The 20,441-nt window shown below is 40.2% G+C and overlaps 1 long non-coding RNA gene across 1 annotated transcript in view; it reads left to right on the top strand.

Annotated features, from left to right (window-relative positions):
* Window positions 1-1,631: 1,631 nt before the first annotated feature.
* The window catches only part of LOC121028484 (uncharacterized), a 45,531-nt gene continuing 26,721 nt past the window's right edge, over window positions 1,632-20,441 (top strand). The window contains exons 1-3 of the long non-coding RNA XR_005789247.1: window positions 1,632-1,722; window positions 10,790-10,888; window positions 18,008-18,093. This is a non-coding gene — a long non-coding RNA (uncharacterized LOC121028484). The remainder of the gene's footprint in view (window positions 1,723-10,789; window positions 10,889-18,007; window positions 18,094-20,441) is intronic.

A 20,441-nucleotide genomic window follows, 5' to 3' on the forward strand; every position in this document is an offset into this window, starting at 1 on the left:
ATTTTAGCAGTTGGTGGTCACTGGCTATATTGACAAGAATAGCTTCATCGGAATGATGGCAATAAACACCTACTTAGTGATTAATTTATTCATGCACCAAGTGCTCAGTGTTGTCAGTAGCTAAAACCTGCAGTCTGATGCCCTCTCCTGCCATAACTTATAAATGAAAGGAACATTACGTTTAGATTTAAACTACAAGATCAACACCGAATTGATCTACAGGAGATATGTAGATTTACTTTAAAGTTATAAAAAAAATATATAGCTCCCTGGTTCAAGACTTGAAAACTACATGGCAGAACTTACTCATTTCTCCAAGGATGGGAATGCATTGGCAAGAAAGCATAGCCAAGGACATCTCTAGTAAATGTTGGTTCAATCCTGGGGACAGAAAACCGTAGTAAGCATCAAGTGTTCCTGTATCCGTACAATGAGTCCTCAGTTCAGTAAGTAAATTGGCAGTTATATGTCAACCCATTAGACTCATGAGTGTGATCAGTGTGACTCAGCTTCTGAGAGATGAAGCCACACCCACTGTGTGTTGACTAGGTCAGGTTTCTGAGCCACCGGCACTGAGGACTGGCTAAAATCCCCTCCTGGCCCAGTCCTCTTAGGATACAGCCTACAGGCCCTCCTCCAGTGATAACCCTCCTTCCCTTGCCATCTGAATATCTGCACCAAGAACTTTTTATGTGCATTTGGCCATGAAGTTAAGATTCTCAGAGAAATAAAAGAAAACTCCTGGGCTCACGAGCTCATGGGCTCACGGGGACAATGGTACGTGCAAAGTTGATAGTGAGAGAGAATGGCAGAGCAGAAAGGGAACAAGGTAGTACAAAGAAAGGCCAAATGAGATTTTACAGACCAGAGACTTTCTGTCAGCCCCTCTGCCCGGCCAGCCCCTCTCCTTGTGACCCAGAGCTGCTATGGCCAAGAGTTCGAGCACTGAGAAATGTTTTCAAAGGACATTCTTTGGCTTAGAGCTGAGTGAGTATCCCTTTTCAGTCTGTCTCGTTTCATGTGATGTAGTGAAAAGATGCAGTTCCTTTGGAAGCAGACAGACCTGGCTTCAAATCCCATCTCTCCCACTTAATTGTGTAACACGGGGAAAGCCAGTCCCTCTCAGCAGCAGTTCTTAATTGAAACCACTTTTCCTATAGGGTTGCGGTGAGGATTAGAGAAAAGGTATGGAAGAGACTGGGAGCACAGAAATTAAAAAAAAAAAAATGTTGCTAATTTTACATTCTCTATGCTTAAGCAAATCGGTCAGATGTTTCCCTCTGAGACAGTGTATCATATAGCTCATGGGCTTGAGGAAGTCATTGTGAGTTTCAGCTGAAATTTACCATCTGTGTAACCTTAGGCATTTCACATAACCTGTATCAACATCAGTTTTCTTGTTTGTGATGTTGAACCCATCAAGTTCTTGTGTTAAGTGACAAAATGTCAAAAGGTGTATAATGTCAAGCACACAGGCACAAACTCAGAGTCCCCTCATCTTATCTTGCTTCCAGTCTTCTTCCTCCATGTGTTCCAGGTTCCTTCTAGAGATGAGGCATTACGGAAAGTGGCTGGGGGTTAAACGACGCAGGTTAAAAAACCAGCTTCTCATTTTTCTTTTCTAGAAAAATCAAAGTCTTCTAACGATAACATGAGCCAATCTATGCCTCAGACTATGGTCTGCACCAGTGAATTACAGCTGTGGAATCTCTGTACAATTTGGTAAGATGACTTCCTTGGAAAAATATCATGCCCTTCTTGGAGTGGGTGGAGTTTATCACGGCACTTGTATCTGTAATTCCATGTAAACCCCTTGGTGACCAAGGAGGGTGAATGCTGTACTAAGGTTGTGACTTATTCGTAGGTTACACAGGATGTGTGTGCAGAGCTGTAAGGAGATGTCCGCTCTAAATAACTTTCTGGATCTCATTCAACCTTCATTCCCCTGTATTTTCTGTCCCTATGAGCTTAGTACTAACTCTTGGAGAATCCCATATTCCTGGATATCAATTCTCCCACTTGCCTGAGGTTCTCAGGAGTCTGGTTTGGACCATTCATTCCCCAAAGTAACTCAGGCAGCCTAACCAGGAATGTGATCAGGCCAGTCGCTGGCCTCTGATTCAGCCTGGAATAAGATGACTATAAAGGTCAAGTGCTTTAACTTGGGGGATATGAACTGGTTATTGAGAGGATTAAAAAAGATTCACTGTTGTGTTTGGGGAGGGCAGGAAGGGATGTACCCTGCCGTGGTGATTTCTAATTAATCAGACTGGCTCGGGGCTGCGGGTTCGGCTCTGTAAATAGAAAGCAGATGTTGCCGTGGGGCTGCCAGAGGAAGGAAAACAGCCGAAATGCTTCAAGTTGGGACAGTTTCAATGCAAAGGATTTGAAGAAGTGATGAGGAAGTTTTTAGATATTGTATTTTATTACAAGTAGTAGTGGGCATGTATAGCCATAACACCTTATTCTTTCCAGAGAAAAGCTGCCTAAAATACGTTTCAAATAAACTTCCCCAACCTCCTTGTCAAAAACAAAAAGATTTGAAGATACAGATAATTATAAACTGGACTTAGAAACCAGCCTGTATTTACAAAGTGCATTCTTGTTTTCTCAAAAGTAAGATACACATTCAGAGCATCTACCGTGTGCCACGACTTCACGGCAGATAGCTCCTTGAATTCTCATAAAAATCCCGTGAAAGGGTTGGCTTTTATTTTTTCTAATTATCTTCTAGCTGAGGAAAGGGAGGCAAGGAGAGTGACGCAAGCTTCTCTGGGCAACATGGCGGCAAGGGGAGGAGCTGGGGGAAGCCCGGGGCTGACAGGCAGAAGCTGGGGTGGAGCCTGGTGAGCTGAGCTCTGACTCTGACTCTGACTCTGAGCCCACCTGCCTGGTCCAAATCCCAACTCTGCCCGTACTGGCTGCAATGCCTTGAGCGAGTCACTTAAGCTCTCGGTGCCTCAGTGTCCTCAACTGTAAGGTGGGGATGAGAGACCGAATATACAGACGGACGATGGTCAGACCATGTGTGACAGTAGAACTCTGGTCTTCTGCATCTGTAGCAACCAGTCCAGGAAGCCAAACCACAAGGTCTGGAGCGTGTGGCCAATGACTGCCAGCTTCTCTAGTTTTTTACCCTTCCTTCCAATTCAGAACCAACCAGAGAAAGCCAAGTCTACTCCCCAAACAAATCACATAAGATGCGCGACGTCAAATTAGCCCACCTCTTGCTTCCTGGCCAACAGCCTCCAGTCAGAGCCTACCTGAAGACTGCCCGTCTTTAAAGCTTTCCCACCCCTCTGACTGCCTCTGAATCTACCTAGTGCAAGTGATGGTGACTGACTCCTCTCCTACAGCAAGCCTTGAACAGCTTCTGTTTGTTCTCATTTGGGTGGCCTTTGTTTATTTCCACAGGGATACTAACAGCACCGATTCTGTAGGCGTGCCATGACTAGTAAAGGTAAAGGGCTTAAAGCAGAACCTGGCACATATTAAGTACCCACAAAATAGTTTTTTTTTTAATTAGTAACTTCACAATGGAAAGTGGTAAAACAGATTCCAATAAATTACTTGCACATGAAAAAAATTAAGAACTACTGAGGGGTGGGTATTGGGGGAGATACTTAGTTGAGGCTCTTCTCTGACCTGTCCTGGGCAATATTGTTGATATCCCTACTCTGTAGAAGAGGAATCTGAGATTCAGCAAGGCTGAAATTTAAAGAAGTCAAACTCCTTAGTCCCTGTTATTTCCACTTCTCATGCTCACATTCTCTAATGATTTTTTTTTCCTTTTTAAGTTTCCCTTGGGGATGTCTGCCTTTTAGGGGTTTGTGTAATCTTGGCCTTTGTATGAGAACAGAGTGGGTAGGTCACATGACTCCCCGATTTGTGACGCCGCCAATCATATTTATATCATGCAGTAATATTATGGCAGGACTTTCTGAAAAGGTAAAGATGTCACTGGGTTGAAATTAAATTGTTTGGGTTAATCCCCTAGAGAGCAAGACCCAGAACAAAGTATTTCCCTGGCACAGTGATGGTTGGATAGGAGTTAGGAAACCAAATTAACTGGTGCAGTGGGAGACAGACATTGTACATTACCATATTAAAGGCTTTTTAAAGGCAACAGAGGAAAAGACAAACCGTCGCCAGAGAGTTGAGCCTTCTAGTTTCAGGTGGTGCTCCTTTCTTAGGAAAAAGTAAACGATTTGACAACTTTGGAGCAACATGAGGAATAAAAAGAAGTAAAGGAGATAATGAACACCTCTGTTTCATAGTAAGAGTACATTTTGCTGTAGGAAACAAAAAGCTGTGAAATAGCCCTGGGAACCCCATACATGGGGAGAAAGGTGAATAAGCCAATATTTTAAAATAAAAGCTTCAATAGCTAAGTTAGTAATGGAACTTAGAGTACACAGGAGGTATTTATACTCTTTTGACACATATTCTAACCAGAGCGTTGTATGTATGACTTTTAAGCAAAAGTAATGGCTCACTCATCCATTGCACATTGCATTGTGTAAATTAAAAAAATGGTTTTTTTGTTTGAACTGGTAGGTTTGATGAGGTCTATGAGAAATCCCATATTTAACTCCCTTGCTTCCCTAATTTCCATGATAAAGATCAAAAAAATTAAGGAATAGTCTGGAACGTGATGATCTGACATGTGAATGTCTTGTGAAATGATTACTACAATAAAGTTAATTAACATCTTCATCCCTTCACATAATTATCATTTTTCATGGTGATAGCTTTTAAAATCTATTCCCTTAATTTTCAAGTATATAATACAATATTGTTAATTATAGTCACCATGGTATATATTTGATGGGATTCTTTTTTAAATACTTCAAAAAAAGAAAAAAAAAGTAAAGAAAATATTGCAGTATCTTGATAATTGTTGAATCTCGGTGCTGGTAATATGAGGGTTTGTTGTATTGTTCTTTACCTTTTGGTGTATTTGAAAATGTTCATGTTAAATTTTTTTTTTATTATATCACTAACATTTCAGTCAAAATCGATGTGTTCATCATTTGATTTACAATGAGCAGCCTCTGGAACAGATTATTCTTTTTTGGATTATCTACTTCAAAAGTTACCACACATAACTTTTGTAATATTAGACCTGTAGGTATTGGTCAAGGGATCTGCCTTTAGGGGTAGTTCACATCCAATTTCTGGTGCCAATGGCCCCCTTACCCCAATTTGAGACGAGTTTGAGAAGCTTTCAAGCCCCCCAAGAGATGACTGAGAGCTTTGCTGTGGCTGCATTGCAGTTTACCTTCGCCCTCTGTTCAATCTCGTCCCTCTCCTCTCTCACAGGTGTTATTCCTAAGAGCAGTAGCCAATCAACCCCCTACACGCAGCTCTCACCCTAGGCTTCTGTTTCCCAGGAAACCTGACCCAAGCCGGCATGCAATGACCTCCACTACTTGTTGTTGAATGAAAAACACAAATTGCAAAACCGCATGAATAGGAAGATTCTTTGCAAATAATGATAAGAAAACCCAAAAGCATACATTTCTATATAGATGTAAATATACAGAAAAAGATATAGAAACATACACACACATGCATATACATCTTTTTAATTTGGGGAAGGGAAGTGAGTTGGGAAGATGTGAAGGGCAGTTTTTCGTTTTACTTGAATCATTTTAACCTTAATAAGATGAATTAACTTGTTATTTGTATTACTAAAAGTAAGTCAATAGTTTGTTCTTTTTAAACATGCAATAGAAGCTGCCTTCAGCAGATGGGGAAACTCTAGACACATGTGAGTGCATAAGAAGATGAGATTAAGACTCCCAAAAGCCGGGCCAAAAAAAAAAAAAAAAAAAAAAAAAAAAAAAAAAACAGCTAATGTGCAATGTGCAGAAATATAAAAGACATGAAAAGTAGACCCAGAGGATTATGTGAGTGTATGTACGTGTGTTTCATCTGAAAGAGAGATTCCGGAAGCAAGGCAGAGCAAAGGAGCAGAAGCAATCATTAAACAAATAATAGAAGAAAAATGCCTTGATTTGAAAAGCCTGGAGGCTTCAGAGCAAAAGGGTCTCTAAGTACAAATATCTGAAAAGAAATATAAAAGAGTCTCTAGGCAAAATGTCTGAAAAGGAATGCACATCTATGTGGTAGAAGGTTTAAACTCAAATGACAAAGAGAAACATCTTACAGGAATTCAAGGATTAAAAACAGGTTGTCTCCTAAATATAAAAATAGCTCAGTTGGCACCAGACTTGTTAAAAATACCACATGCTGAAAGTCAATAGAGAGTAACCACAGCATTTGAGAGGGAAATATGTGACCTAAGGGTTTCACATCTAATGAAGTGATATTTAACGTGTGCAAGAGCCATCAGAAGAGAGTCTCATACATGTAAGAACTAAGAAGCATAGCATCCACATATTTTCCTTAATAAAAATTAGTTGAAGAAGTATTGATGCACAAATGTTCCAGACCAAAACCTTGAATCTGGAAGTTGGCTAGGAAATTAATGGAGATGAGCAATAAAATAAGTAAAATTTTGAACTCGTCTCAATAATTGATATTAACTTGGAATACGACAATGCAAATGTCAAGAGTAATTCTTTAATGTTCATAATGATGAGGTTTTGGGGTGATGGAGGGGTGGTTCAGAGCCAATGGCCAAGAAAGAATTCTTGAACATGTCTTTGGTGCAAAAAGGTGATTTTATTAAAGCACAGGGATAGGACCCATGGGGCAGGAAGAGCTGCATGGGGTTGTGATAGGTAACACATTATATACCCTCAGGTTGGGAGGGGGTCAGGGGTAGAGTGAGTCTCTAAGGAATTTTGGAAACAAGGTTTCCAGGACATTGAGGGGCTAGCTGTTGCTAGGGAAACACCATTTATTACCGTTTAATAAAACCTCAGTCATGAGACACTTCAGATGTATATCAGGAAGCCATAAGCTTGGAGTATGATTGCCAGCATCTGTCTTGGGAGAGTTAAGATAAAGGAAGTAGACTCACGGGATCCTCGAGGTTGGGATAACGTTAAGCTAAGATTCTCTTTTGCCCCTAGTAAAATGTCATCAATCCAGGTAGCTGAGATCCTAGGGGGAGGCCGCTCTGCCAGTTTCAAGGACTTGTCAATGGACTGTAGGCAGTAAGGGAATGCAACTTTTCATTTGCCTTAGTTTCCCACATTACCATTGCAAGCGCTTAAACCCCTTTCCTTTGTTATTGAGTAGCCAGGAGTGTCCGAGGAATATCACACATATTCCACCTTATGGGGAGGGGAATGCTGTTCATCTGTATTTTGCCTTCAGCTTGCCCCCTACTCCCTCATCAATAACATAAAAAATCATGACAATTCTTATTAATCTGGATGGAAAGCCCACTGTCTACTGACAAAACCTAAGGAGAGATGCTAGGCAAAAAGGGAGGAAGGAAAGAGAAGGGTACTGTAATCTGTTATGTTTATACAAATATCAAAAATGCATTATTTCATCCTTGGTATTAATTGAGAAATATACACTTTTTCAATTTAAAGACTATCAATGGCATGCCAAAATGACAAATTTTAATTTCTAAAGAAATAAGGAAAAAATTAGGAAAATTTGTCCTATGAAAGAGAAAAATAGGAAAAGAAAAAAAGCAAAAGAGGAGGAAAATATGTTTAAAAGTACAAAATAAAATGACAAATTCAGAAAGAAATTAATTGCTAAAATGAATATGAATATATTATATATAAGTATTACAAACAAAAAATAAAATATTTTAAAAATATATTAGGAGAAATTGACAGAAAATTTGACAAATAGGAAATTTCACTATGGATGTCCAAGAATCTGGAGAGTAGTAGAGAAAACTATAAAGTTTACAAAATCAATATAATTAATAAGCTTGTATCTCTATTTTTATCTATCATGAATTACACTAATTACAACCATTGATAGTACATTTATAAAAATTGGTATCTTGAGCCACAGAGCAAATCTCAATAATTCCAAAAAAGACATTATATGAACGGATTTTTTATCACGGTGCAATAAAATTGAAAGTTAATGGCAACTGGTTTTGAAAACTTCTACTTGGAAAGTGAAAAAAAAACCCAGCTAAATAACACTGGAGCCGAAGAAGAAATCAAAACTGCAATTAAGGATGATTTAGAAAGTCATTGTAATGACTAGAATGGATTCATTTTAATGGGGTATGGCCAAAGCTATCTCAAAGACATTTCAAAAAGAGGAAGAATACTTGGCTATGCTTTTACCAAATACTGACCCTAAAAAAGGACTAATAAACATATAAACTGAAATTCATAAATTTGAAACAGAACTGATAGATAAAATGGATTTAATTCTGAGCAGGCCAACCAAGAAAACAAAGGAGAGAGAACAAAAATATACATCATTAAGTGTGAAAAAGTACATATTACTGTAGAAACATAAAAACATTAAATTCTTAGAGATGACAAGAAAGAGATCAAACAATGAATGTAAATCAGTTACTTTCCCTATGATGAGACAAAGGCTTCACATTGAACAGGAATTTAAAACAACAATAACAACAACGAGATACAACTAAAGCAAATAATCTGAAATTTTTAAATGAAAGGAGGCAGAGATCCACCAAGTAAATACAATGAAGTTGGGGCGGCAATAGTATCTGACAATATAGAATCTAAGGCAAAGGATTAAATAAAACAAAGAAGCTTATTTTTAATGGAAAAGAGTACAATTGCAGTGGACATATGCACCTCTCCATGTCAAATAACACTTTTTTTAGGGTGCCTGGGTGGCTCAGTCGGTTAAGCTTTCGACTTCGGTCAGGTCATGATCTTGCGGTTCATAAGTTTGAGCCCCACATCTGGCTCTCTGCTGTCAGTGCAGACCCTGCTTCAGACCCTCCATCTCTCTCTGTCTCTGTCTCTGTCTCTGTCTCTCTCTCTCTCTCTCCTCCCCTGCTCATGCTCTCTCTCTCTGTCTCTCTCAAAAAAATAAATAACATTCATATAACACTTTCTTGTGTTAGTCCAGAAATAGAGGAAAACTAAAAGACATGTAAAACAAATGATCACAATTGGGATATGTATAGGAAAACCCTTGGAAAATCACTTTTTATGGGCTAGGGCTCTTTAACATTGCCGTATGAAAAATCATCCTATTCTTTGAAAACAAATGGAATTAATAAACTGTGGCAGTTTTTCCAAGCTCTATATTCCTACCCAGAAAGACTGGGTAATGTTTGAAAAATTTCTTTGAGCACTAGCTCTGTGTCTAGAAATGACACTTGTTTGCTGTTTAATGTTTCTATTAGAGAAAAAGCAAAAGCAAAGATAGTGCCTCCGTTAGCGTTTCAAATCTAATAGCATTACCATGTGATGTCATCCTTCAGCCCTCTAATTCCACCCCAGGAGAAATTTTGCCTGAGGGTTGACACTCCATCGTCTTTGAACTAGCCACCCTATAGAGCCCATCAACACTGACTCCTGTGTCAGGGTAAACTTTTATTCAAAGGAACTAGACTAACATAGAGTCCATGGGACTGCTTGGAGGGAGGAAAAACCAGCTTTATTTTTTTTTTCTTCTTAGCAGAAGGATTAAAGCAATTTGGGTAATATTGTCCTGAGATGTCCATACTCTTACAGCAACAGAACTGCACACTATAGTACAGATGTGTGTGTTCGATTGAAGGAGGCAGGTAGGCAGGCGTGGGGCTCATGATTCCACCTCCCATATATCTCCATTCTCTCCCAGGATCAGCCAGCCTCGCGACGTGCAAACACACACAGACCCAGACTGTGAGTGAAGACGTGGCAGGTCAGAAGGAGCACCTCATGCCATAACTCTTCACACTGCAAGATAGGTGCCATGACTGCCCTGTTTAAAGTCTTGGCTGGGAAACTCAGGTGTCCAGGATGTGGTCACTGTGGGTTGATGTGCAGACAAAATGTGATGTGGGTCTAAAAGTTGGCTCCACCACTGTCTGTACAACCTCTGACAAGTCATTCAACTGAGACATTAATGTACATACTAATCCCTGGAGTTACAGTGATGATATAGTCATGAAGCTTACAGTTTGGCAGGATCCCGTATGTGACAAGGGAGCTACCTTGCAGGACCATAGGAAGTTTCAATGGGTTTAACATCTGCAAAGTAGGAGCCTGATATAGATTGGGGGCTCAACAATTGCCCCATTTTCTTTACCCTGTTCCTTCCCTCACTGCCTCATTTCCTTGCTTCCTGTGGCCACTCTGTTGCTCCATAGCCCCTCCAAATGAGACTGGGGAGTGAGATGGGAAAAGGCAGAAAATTTATATTAACAAAGCTTTCTATGTTGAAGACCAAAGTACTGGTGAGAGTGGATGCTAACTAGTCTGCTAACAATTTAGCTAAGGGTTTCTCCTGAATATAAACATCTCTGCCCATCAGTGAAATTTTGCCTGAGGTTTGACACATCATGCATTTATCCAGTTCCATCCAGTTAGAGCCAGGAGACACAATTAAAAAAACAAGTCACCTAAGTGTTTGTGCAAACTAATTAGAATAGATTCTTAAAGAGTTGTATGTTTAGTCTTTGTTGTCTTATGGCGTTGACTTTGACACAGACCTCTAATCTTGAAAGTCATATTAAACACAATATTAAACACATATTAAACACACTAAGTTCATATCAAATACATAATGAATAACCTGGCTAATGTAATCTGGCTTATTTCCCTGTACAGACATTTCTTTCCCTACTGAATAATAATAATAATAATAATAATAATAATAAATAACAACACCAACAATAATGCTCATTTGTATTCAACTTCCACAGTATCTGATCCTCGAATGAATGTAAGCTGCAAGCTCTTCTACCTTTATGACAGCCCTGAAACATTATATGTGAGATCCTGAGCTTTCTCAAAAGGCAAAGGTAAGAAATTTCTCCATGCAAGAAAAATCATTGAGAAATAGAGTGACTCTCTACCTGACCAGCTACAGGCTGATATAAAGAGCTGTGTAGCCAATGACATCCTACAAATGCACAGCCATAACTATTATAGAATTTCAAATGGGAAGGGGAGTGGTGGTGATTTCCTTTTGTTGTCATTGCAGAGGGTCCTGGGGCATCTCCAGGACAGCAGATTCAGTCCCTTCTCATTACCATCTCATGAATAACTCAATCAGAATGCTGCTTCCTGGGTATTTCTTTTAAGTCCCAATTTACCCCCTTCCTGCTTTAAATGACAATAGTATTGGTGGGAGTACTAATACTATAGCTATTACTTTGACTACTGCCTTTCTTCAGCACCCTTTCCATGCAAAGCACTATGCCGTGCATTACATAATTAGCTTATTTGGTTCTCTCCACTACCCTGTGTGACTGGAATTATCATTCTCTTCATTTTCTGAAGAAGGAACAGGCTTAGAGCTTGTATGAGTTTCCTAGTGCTGCTGTAACAATTACTTCAAACTTAGTGACTTAAAAACAACATGAAGTCATTACCTTACAGTTCTGGAGGTCAGAAGTCTGAAATGGGACACACTGGGCTAAAACCAAGGTGTTGGCAGAGCTGCATGCCCTCCTGGAAGCTCCAGGGGAGAATATGTTTCCTTCTCTTTTCTAGTGTTCTAGAGGGTGCCCATGTTCCTTGGTTCCTGACCCTCATCCATTTTCCAAGCCAGCAATGGTGGGCTGAGCCCTCTCACAGTGCATCACTCTGATCTCTCTCTGCCTCAGTTTCTTACTTTTAAGGCCGCTTGTGATTACGGTGGGGCTACCTGGATAATCCAGAATACCCCGCCCCTTTTTAAGGTCAGCTGATTAGCAATCTTATTTTCCCTCTGCCATGTAACATTTTCACAGGTTCTGAGGCTGAGGACATGAACCTCTTTTCAGGGGGCAGATGGGGGACATTATTCTGCCTACCACAGAGATATCACATAACTTGCTACAGGTCATGGAACTGATAAATGGTATTTTCTTGAGTCAAATGTTGGTCTCTTGATTCCAAAGCCTCTGCTAGTAACCTCAACCCACACTGCTGCCCAGTAACATTCTACCAACAACATCATTTCCTAAGACCCTTTTCTGTGGCAGACACTATCCTAAATACTGGTGGTTCATATATGAATAAGAGTTAACCTCTACCCCAGAAAAGCTCACAAGCTTGGGGATGAGGGGAGAGTGGCTTGTAAATATTAATAAATAATTATAATGGTAAATGAGAAGTATATGTCAAAGACCGTGGGTACACAGAGGAGGGAGTAATTGACTACAGGAATGGAAGGCCTTGTGGGATGGGGTTGGAGAGGATATGTAATGTGATCTAAAGGATAATTAATTCAGTAGGCAAGGAAGGAGGTGAGGAATGCTTCACGCACAGAGAATGATGATGGGAGAAAGGCTGAACAATGGAAGTGACCATCTGTGGGAAAAATCATTCATTTTGGTGGGATCAGGCTGAATATCTGAGGTGAAAGTGGAAACTAGGTTGGAATGGGTTCTGAGAGAGAAGGGCCTTTCAGGACATACTGAAAGGTCAGGTTTCATGGTGGAGAAAATGGAGTGCCATCAAAAGATTCCAAGGAAGGGAGGATTATGATCAAACTTGCACACTGAGAGTTCTAGTCCGGTATCTTTGCAGAAGATGAATTAGTTGACAGGTTGGGGTGATGCAGTAGGGGCTGAGGTCAACATCCAGGTGAGAGATGGTAAGAGACAAAGAATGGCCAGTAGCCATGAGAATGGAGGGTAAAAAGCATATCTAAGATTGCTGAGATGGACTCAATAGACATTAAGACACTAATTCTGAAGGGTTATGGGGCAGATGGTGATAAGGTAAGTGGTGTCAAGAATTACCCAGAGGGGGCGCCTGGGTGGCTCAGTCGGTTAAGCGGCCGACTTCGGCTCAGGTCACGATCTCACGGTCCATGAGTTCGAGCCCCGCGTCGGGCTCTGTGCTGATGGCTCAGAGCCTGGAGCCTGTTCCAGATTCTGTGTCTCCCTCTCTCTGACCCTCCCCTGTTCATGCTTTGTCTCTCACTGTCTCAAAAATAAATAAACGTTAAAAAAAATTTTTTTAAGAAAAAAAATTAAAAAAATAAAAAAAAAGAATTACCCAGAGGATCTCTAAGTTAAAGGTACACAGTGACACCCTAAACAGATGTGGAATTTCACACGAACCCACCCTATCATTCATCGCCAAACATTTGTAAACTCAGTGTCATAGATTTCTGGGGGGGAACAATCTTCTCTCTGGAGCTTGACTCTCTTTACAAAATCATGTAGAAGGAATTCCTAATTATGGCCAAAGTGGTGCTTGATTATGAGGAGTGGGCGGGGGGAGGGTGGATATTCATGTGAGAGAAAGAGAGAGAGAGAGAGAGAGAGAATATTTGGAGGGAAGTATGCCCTTTCTAAAACAACTGGTCATATAACTGAAGAATAAGGCTCCCCTTTCCCTCCTCCATGCAGAACTACTATGAGTGGAGAATCAGCCTTCTGCTTCCCTCCCAAGACACTGACATGTCCCAATTGTCTAAGGAAATCTGGGATAGGTCATCTGATGACCGGTCTGGCAGTGGCAAGATCTATTAGGAGGAACTAAATCTTAGGGGTGTATGTGTCTGTGTGTGTACTTGCTTATGTGTTTCTGTCTGTGTTTCTGCACCTATATCCATGTGTATGTTCATGGTAGAGTTGCCAGACTTAGCAAATAAAAATACAGGGCACACAGTAAAATTTGAATTTCAAGTAAATGGCAAATAATTGTTTTCAGGTAGGTACGCCCCATATGTGTGTTTGTGTATGCAATATTTAAAACTCATTTATCCTAAAATATTGCTCATCATTTGCCTGAAATTCAAATGTAGAACCCATGTTTTTGTGTGTGAATTTGTGTGTGCTGTGTGGGACTCCGTGTTTACGTGTGTTTTGTGTTTGCTTATATGCCTTGGTGTTTGTGTGCGTGTGTGCATCTGGGTTAGTGGATGCCTAATAAGAGATTTAGCCATTCTTCCCCTGGAAAAAATAGAACTCTTCACATAGAAGAAAAAAAACAGATTTTTTCTATTATTAATTTTGACTTTGAACAAGTCACAGAAAAGTAAAGAGGTTGAACAGATTCATCCATTTAAATATTTATTGACCATTATAGGAGCAGAAGGTACAAAGGCAAATAATTCATAGAGGGCTCACAGTCTAGAGAAAGGACATCTATACAACGGGTGAGGTTACGACGTAGTAAATGCCACGATAATCGTGCCAGCCGAGATCCCAGTGACTGCAGCAATACCTTTCACTTCTTTGTGTCTGTGTAGCCAGGGCAGCATGCAGACAACAGATATTTCAATGTGATGCTTTCATCACTTGGAATCTTTAAATTATGATTATTGGAAGCATGCTTGCTGCTCTGCTAAGCACAGATGATCACCCAGTCATTCAGTGAGGGAAGCATTGCTCTATTCGTCAGGTTTGTTTGTTTTTAATACTAGCACTATTCGTGAAAGCCAAGAAATGTCCCTGAATTCTTCACTGAAAGCATTTATTAGCAGCCCTCTTGTACTGTAATCTTGGACAGTACACCTTGTAGTTTTAAAGGACTGCCTGCTTCCCCTGCTAGGTATCTGAGCTCCCTCAGCGTTGGTTCCAGACGCTTCTCTGCCTCTCCTGGATTTTTTGCACTTTTGTTGTTCACCCACCATTTTCAGGACCTGTCTTTCAAATAAAATTAGCTGGGTAAGTGAGATATTGGCCATTCTGGCTTGAAATCTGTCTCAAGTGAGCATTCACACCCCTACAGAAAACTGCCTTCATGTAATAATTGAGGAATTATGTAGGAGTGTCTGCATCCAATGGTGTATAGTTAGAAGACAGGCCAAGCTGCTACAGCAAAGAAGCCTCAGTGGTGGCAACAAGACAGAAGTGTATTTCTCACTCACATAGTAGTCTGAGCCCAAGCTGTCTTGGCTGACACGCAGTCCCAGAGGGACAAGGAGCCCAGTTCCTTCTGGCTTGTTGTTCTGCTGCCTTCAATCCGTGGCTGCTAGCCCACAGTTGGCTGTCACCAACATGGCGGCATCCCAGTCAGCCAAAAGAGGGAGAGGACGAGGAACACGAGCCCAGTTCCCTTCAAAGTCCAGACTTGGAAGGTACACCAGCACCTCCCCCCACAGATGCAGGTGAGAATGTGAGCTTCAAAAGAGGCCAGAAATATGATCTTCATCAGGCTATCACTGTGGAAGAAAGGAAGAGTGGATATTGGGGCAACTAGTAACCTCTGCCCCCAAATCATCTCCCTTGAACCATTTAGAACACTCAGGGAAAATAGCCTTCAGAATATACCTGTCTGTCTATAGCTGTGCAGAGCAACAACCAACACTAACTGAGCATTCGCTGTGTTCCAGATTCTGTGAGAATCATTCACTGTGTGTTATTTTACTTAATTCTGATAGGCAAAGAGCCTGAGAGGTGAAATGACTTACTCACTGATAATTATTGGTGCTAAAGGGAGCATTTGGTTCCATGACCTTTCCCACATATCACCCTGGGTCATATAATCCACTGGTGACTATGTGAATGCCTTAGCTAGGTGCTGGATTCTTGGTTGCCAGCTCAGAATCACTACCATCCCCATCTACATCTCCTCTGCATCACAGAAGCAAAGCAGGAACTACATTTCCCAGAATGCCATTCTCTGCAGGATCCAGGTAAAAGCATCAGTGAGAGATATCTGGAAGCAGAAGAGAAGCAGAGGCCTTATCCTGCAGAGGTGATTGTGTCTAGATGCATGGTCAGATGCAGCTTCACAACAGCTTTCCACCAGTTCTTGAGAATTTCTGGCTTTGGTGTTTCATGCTGAGATCATGGAGGGTTGCTTCTCTTTCACACCTTGGCCCTTCCAAAGGTTACATAAATAAATCCCTGATGACTATGTAAAACTCTCCATACCTGGTACACATAGACTGATCCCTCACAGACACAGAACATAAGATGGTGAGATCAGGCAGAATTCTTTGTGTATGGCAGAAAGAACACTAACATTGGAACTGAATGAACTGGGTTTGAATCTAGCTTTCTCAACTCACCAAGCATGTACTTGGGCACACCACTGAAATTATGAGAGCCTCCACATTTTTCATTTATCAGATGGAACACCATTATCTATAAAATCATTGGGAGGATCACATGTGGTAAAATATTATAACAAGTAACACAACACGATAGTAGAATATTCTTGTCATTATTACTTAAAATAATAATAACCAAGCATATTATTCACATTCTCATGTAATTCTAAAACAACTCTCATTACTATTATCGTTCCTATTTTACAAGTGACAAATCTAAGAAACAGAGAACTGAATTACCTTACAAGTGACTCACAGCTAGCTCCTGACAAAACCAGAAATTGAACCCCTGTCTCTAGTTCTAGAGCTCACACTCTTAACCACTATGTGTTGAGCTTCCTGTTAATACACATTTCAACTAGCTTGTTTATTTCCTCCTTCTTCCTCAACAAAGAGTTTACTAGAATTGCCAACAAGAACTAAGTCCAGAGAAGAGACTTTATGGGCATCCACTTATGTGGAATAATGTCCTAATTTCAAGAATCCAATACAGAATTGGTCCATCTGGTAAGGTGCCTCGTCCTTGAGTACTTTCAAGACAAAGCTCAAGGAAAACTTACTTAAAGGCAGTAGTGCTCAGCCTGGGACGACTATAACCTCCAGAGGACAACTGGCAATGTTTGCAGACATTGTCACGTCTGGGGATCCAGTAATAACAGCATCTAGTGGGGAGAGGCCAGGGATGTTTCTGAATACACTCCAGTGCACAGGGCAACCTCCCTCCCTGCAAACAACGAATTATCTGGCCCTATTCAACAGTGTTTCTGTTGAGAAATTCTGCATCACAGGAAGTGCCGTGAGGTTTTTAGCTCCTGATATGTATTACATGGGGCATTCTCTAAGATTATGTTATCAAATGTGGTAGTCACTTGCCATGTGTGACAATTTAAATTAAATTAAATTAAATTAAATTAAATCAAACATTTAATTCCTCATTCACACTAGCCACACTGCAAGTTCTCAGTGGCCAGATATGACTAGCAGCCATTGTATCAGACAGTACAAATTTATAGAACATTCCATTATCTCAAAAAGTTCTTTCAGACAGTGCTGCTGCAAGAACTTCTTACTCCAAAATTCTATTAAATATCTCAAGCTACAGTTCCTTGCATGTTATGAGAAACCAAATATTAAAATGATGATTTTTAAAACAGATAAAATAGGGCATATTTACTTATATTGTAAAAATGATCTTTTAAATGTGAATGTTTCTAATATTAAAAATGATCTTCTAAACGTGAATATTTCTAATATATTTGATGGCTTATCTCCTTGTTAAAAATCTGATTTATTTGGTTATAGATCATTAAAACTGGGAAGAGAATAGAAGCTTAAAGCTAGAATTGGCAAAACCGCTATAAATTGAAGCTCAAGAAAAGGACTTGAGACAGCTCTGAAATTGCTATGTAAACCAAAGATTTTTTATGAAGTTGTAGAATTTCTTAGTTTAAAATAGGGTCTTCCTGGAGTGCTTGGGTGGCTCAGTCAGTTGAGTGTCTGATTCTTGATTTCGTCTCAGGTCATGATCCCAGGGTTGTGAGATCGAGCCCCCCTACCCCGTCAGGCTCTGAGCTGTGCTAAGCATCGAGCCTGCTTGAGATTCTCTTCTCTCTCTCTCCCTCTCTCTCTCTTTTTCTCTCTCTCTCTCCCTCTGCCCCTCTCCCCAACTTGTGCGTGTGTGCACCTTCTCCCTCTCAAAAAATTAAAAATTAAAATTAAATGGGGTCTGCTTAATATTTTTGGTTCAGATTTATATAATTGTTTTTAGGGAACACAAAGTTCTTGGGGAATCTGATGAATGGTATTGATCCCCTATTCGCAAGTGGGACCATGTACACATAGATACGTACTGATACAATTTTCTTTACAATTCATGCATTCAATCACTTCATAAAGCTTAGGTAAACCCTGTGTTTTCCAGCTGATCTCTCCAGATGAGGAACTTGAGGCCCTGGGAAATGAAGTGTCATGTCCAAGTTTACACAGTGACGGAACCTGAATCAGAAGGTGGATATTCTAAATTTCAAACCTTATACATTCATTAGAAATACTAGTTTCTATAAAGTAGCAAAGAAATTAATCAACTGTGTGATATAAGATATACTATCCAAAGTCTTCTGCTTGGCCTCTCTGAAGGGAGGGAAGGGGATAGTGCTTAAAAAGCAATGAAATGTTTTCCAAAATTGCCAGAGGGCAGAATACAGCCGATTCAGTACTCCATGGTTTGGATTGTATAGCTCTGAATGAAGCAACATGTTCTGTAATTTCTGATTTTTATCAGAATGTTTCTTTTTTGAGAATCCATTGCCTTTCTCCATACAACATGTTCCCAGTAATAATAATACGAGCTCCTCACCAACATGCCTCCATATTTCTCATCAAGGCTTAGGAAGCAGTTTGTGAATTCCCTCTTGAATAGCTCATTAAGTTATTTGCTTTGGTTCCTGCCTCCTATCTCCTGTGTTCTGTGTCCTTATTTGTCCTTTTTCTTAAAAGCCAACAAAGAGCCAAGAAACATCCCTTATGTAAAATTCCAAGATTTTACTCCTGAGCTTAATTATACAAAGTCGTGCCTGTTCTATACTTATGGCTTTTCAAAGTGTGCCATTATGTAGGAGAGCAAGCACAAGCAAAAGGTAGCAAAGCTCATTGAAAGTCTAATCCACGAAGCGCTGTCCCTATTGAAATACTGTAAATAGAAATAATATTCAGGAAAACAGAGATTTCCTCTAAAGCTGTGCCCAACTCATCTATTCACAAACCTCAAACTAAGTTCAGCAAATCAAGAACACTTAGTCCAATGTCTGGAACATAGCAATGAGTTAAAAAAAAAAAAAATGTGTGGAGTGAATACACTACTTTTATTTCCCCGTTTGCCATTCACTCTTTGTTCTCCATCCTCTTCTTTTGGTCCCTGTCCTGACCCCTGTAGACCACATCGCCCAGGCTTTCTTGCCAGGTGGCCACCCGTTGGCTACAGGCAATGAGAGGTTGGAAAACGGAAAGACAGACACAGTAAGTACCTCTTCCCGTGCCCCTCTCCTGCACTTTGCTTCTGGTATGGCTGTGTCCTCCACAACCACAACTCCCATTGTGTGGCCCCTTTCTATGGCACCAGCTCTTCCTAGGCTCCAGAAGCTGTACTGTCTCCTCTTGCCCCTTTAGGTCTAAGACCCAATTAACAACTTCCTACACTGCTGGTTCCTGGATGTCTCCACATCCTTTTTTGTTCCTTCGACCCTGCACATGTCTCAGCAAACCATTTGTCTTAATAAGCTTGGGCTGCTATAACTAAATACCATAAACTGGGTAGCTTAACAGACAGAAATTTATTTCTCACAGTTCTGGAGGCTGGGAAATCTAAGGTGAAGGTGTAGTCTGATTCTGTGGTGAGAACCCACTTACTAGACAGCTGTTTTTTGGCTCTAAGTTTACATAGTGGAAGGGATGAAAGATCTCTCTTAGTGGGAAGGTCACTAATCCCATTCAGGAGGGCTTCGCCTTCATGATCTGATCACATCCTAAAGCCTGCCTCCTAATGCCACCATTTTGAGGGGTAGGACTTCAACATATGAATTTTAGGGGGACCCATTCAGCCCATAGCACCATCCCTTCATTAAAATGGAACCAGATGAGGGGTGCCTGGGTAGCTCAGTCAGATAAGCATTTGATTTCAGCTCATGTCATGATTTCCTGGTTGGTGGGTTCGAGCCCCACATCGGGCTCTGTGCTGACAGCTCAGATTCTGATTTTGCTTCTATGCCTCCCTCTCTCTCTCTCTCTCTCTCTCTGCCCCTCCCCTGCTTGTGCTCTCTCTCTCTCTCAGAAATAAACAAAAAAAAACTTAAAAAATTGAACCAGATGAGTTAAATTTTGTTCTTCATTATCGGTGAATAAGTGAAAAGATTTAGAAAACCAGCTTTAAAGTAATGTTGAATGTTTAATTTTTAACATTAAGGAATAAAGCTATAAGTACTAAAATCACTTCCCAATATATTAAAATTTCAATTACTGAAATGTTATCTACAAATAAGTTTTAATTTACAAAAATTTATACTCACATTTATATAATATATGCCAGGGATCAGGGGCAGGTAATATAATTCAGAAAACTGATCTAGGTGTCAAGAAAAAAAAGTGCTAAGAGAATTAATAAATGACAATTGGCAATTAATTTATACCTCCATTATCAACTAGAGGTTTACTTCATGTATGTATATGTATATGTATTGTAAATAATCCCCACCAATCATAAAATCGACACAGCTGGTATATCATCTAAGGTCCAACTTCCAAGTTAGAGCAAAATCTTCTCATATCATAACTACATAGGTTTAGGGAGGTGGGGTCCAAGC

The sequence above is a fragment of the Herpailurus yagouaroundi genome, unplaced genomic scaffold (genome assembly GCF_014898765.1).
Source record: "Herpailurus yagouaroundi ecotype Mexico unplaced genomic scaffold, PumYag 100, whole genome shotgun sequence".
NCBI lineage: Eukaryota > Metazoa > Chordata > Mammalia > Carnivora > Felidae > Herpailurus > Herpailurus yagouaroundi.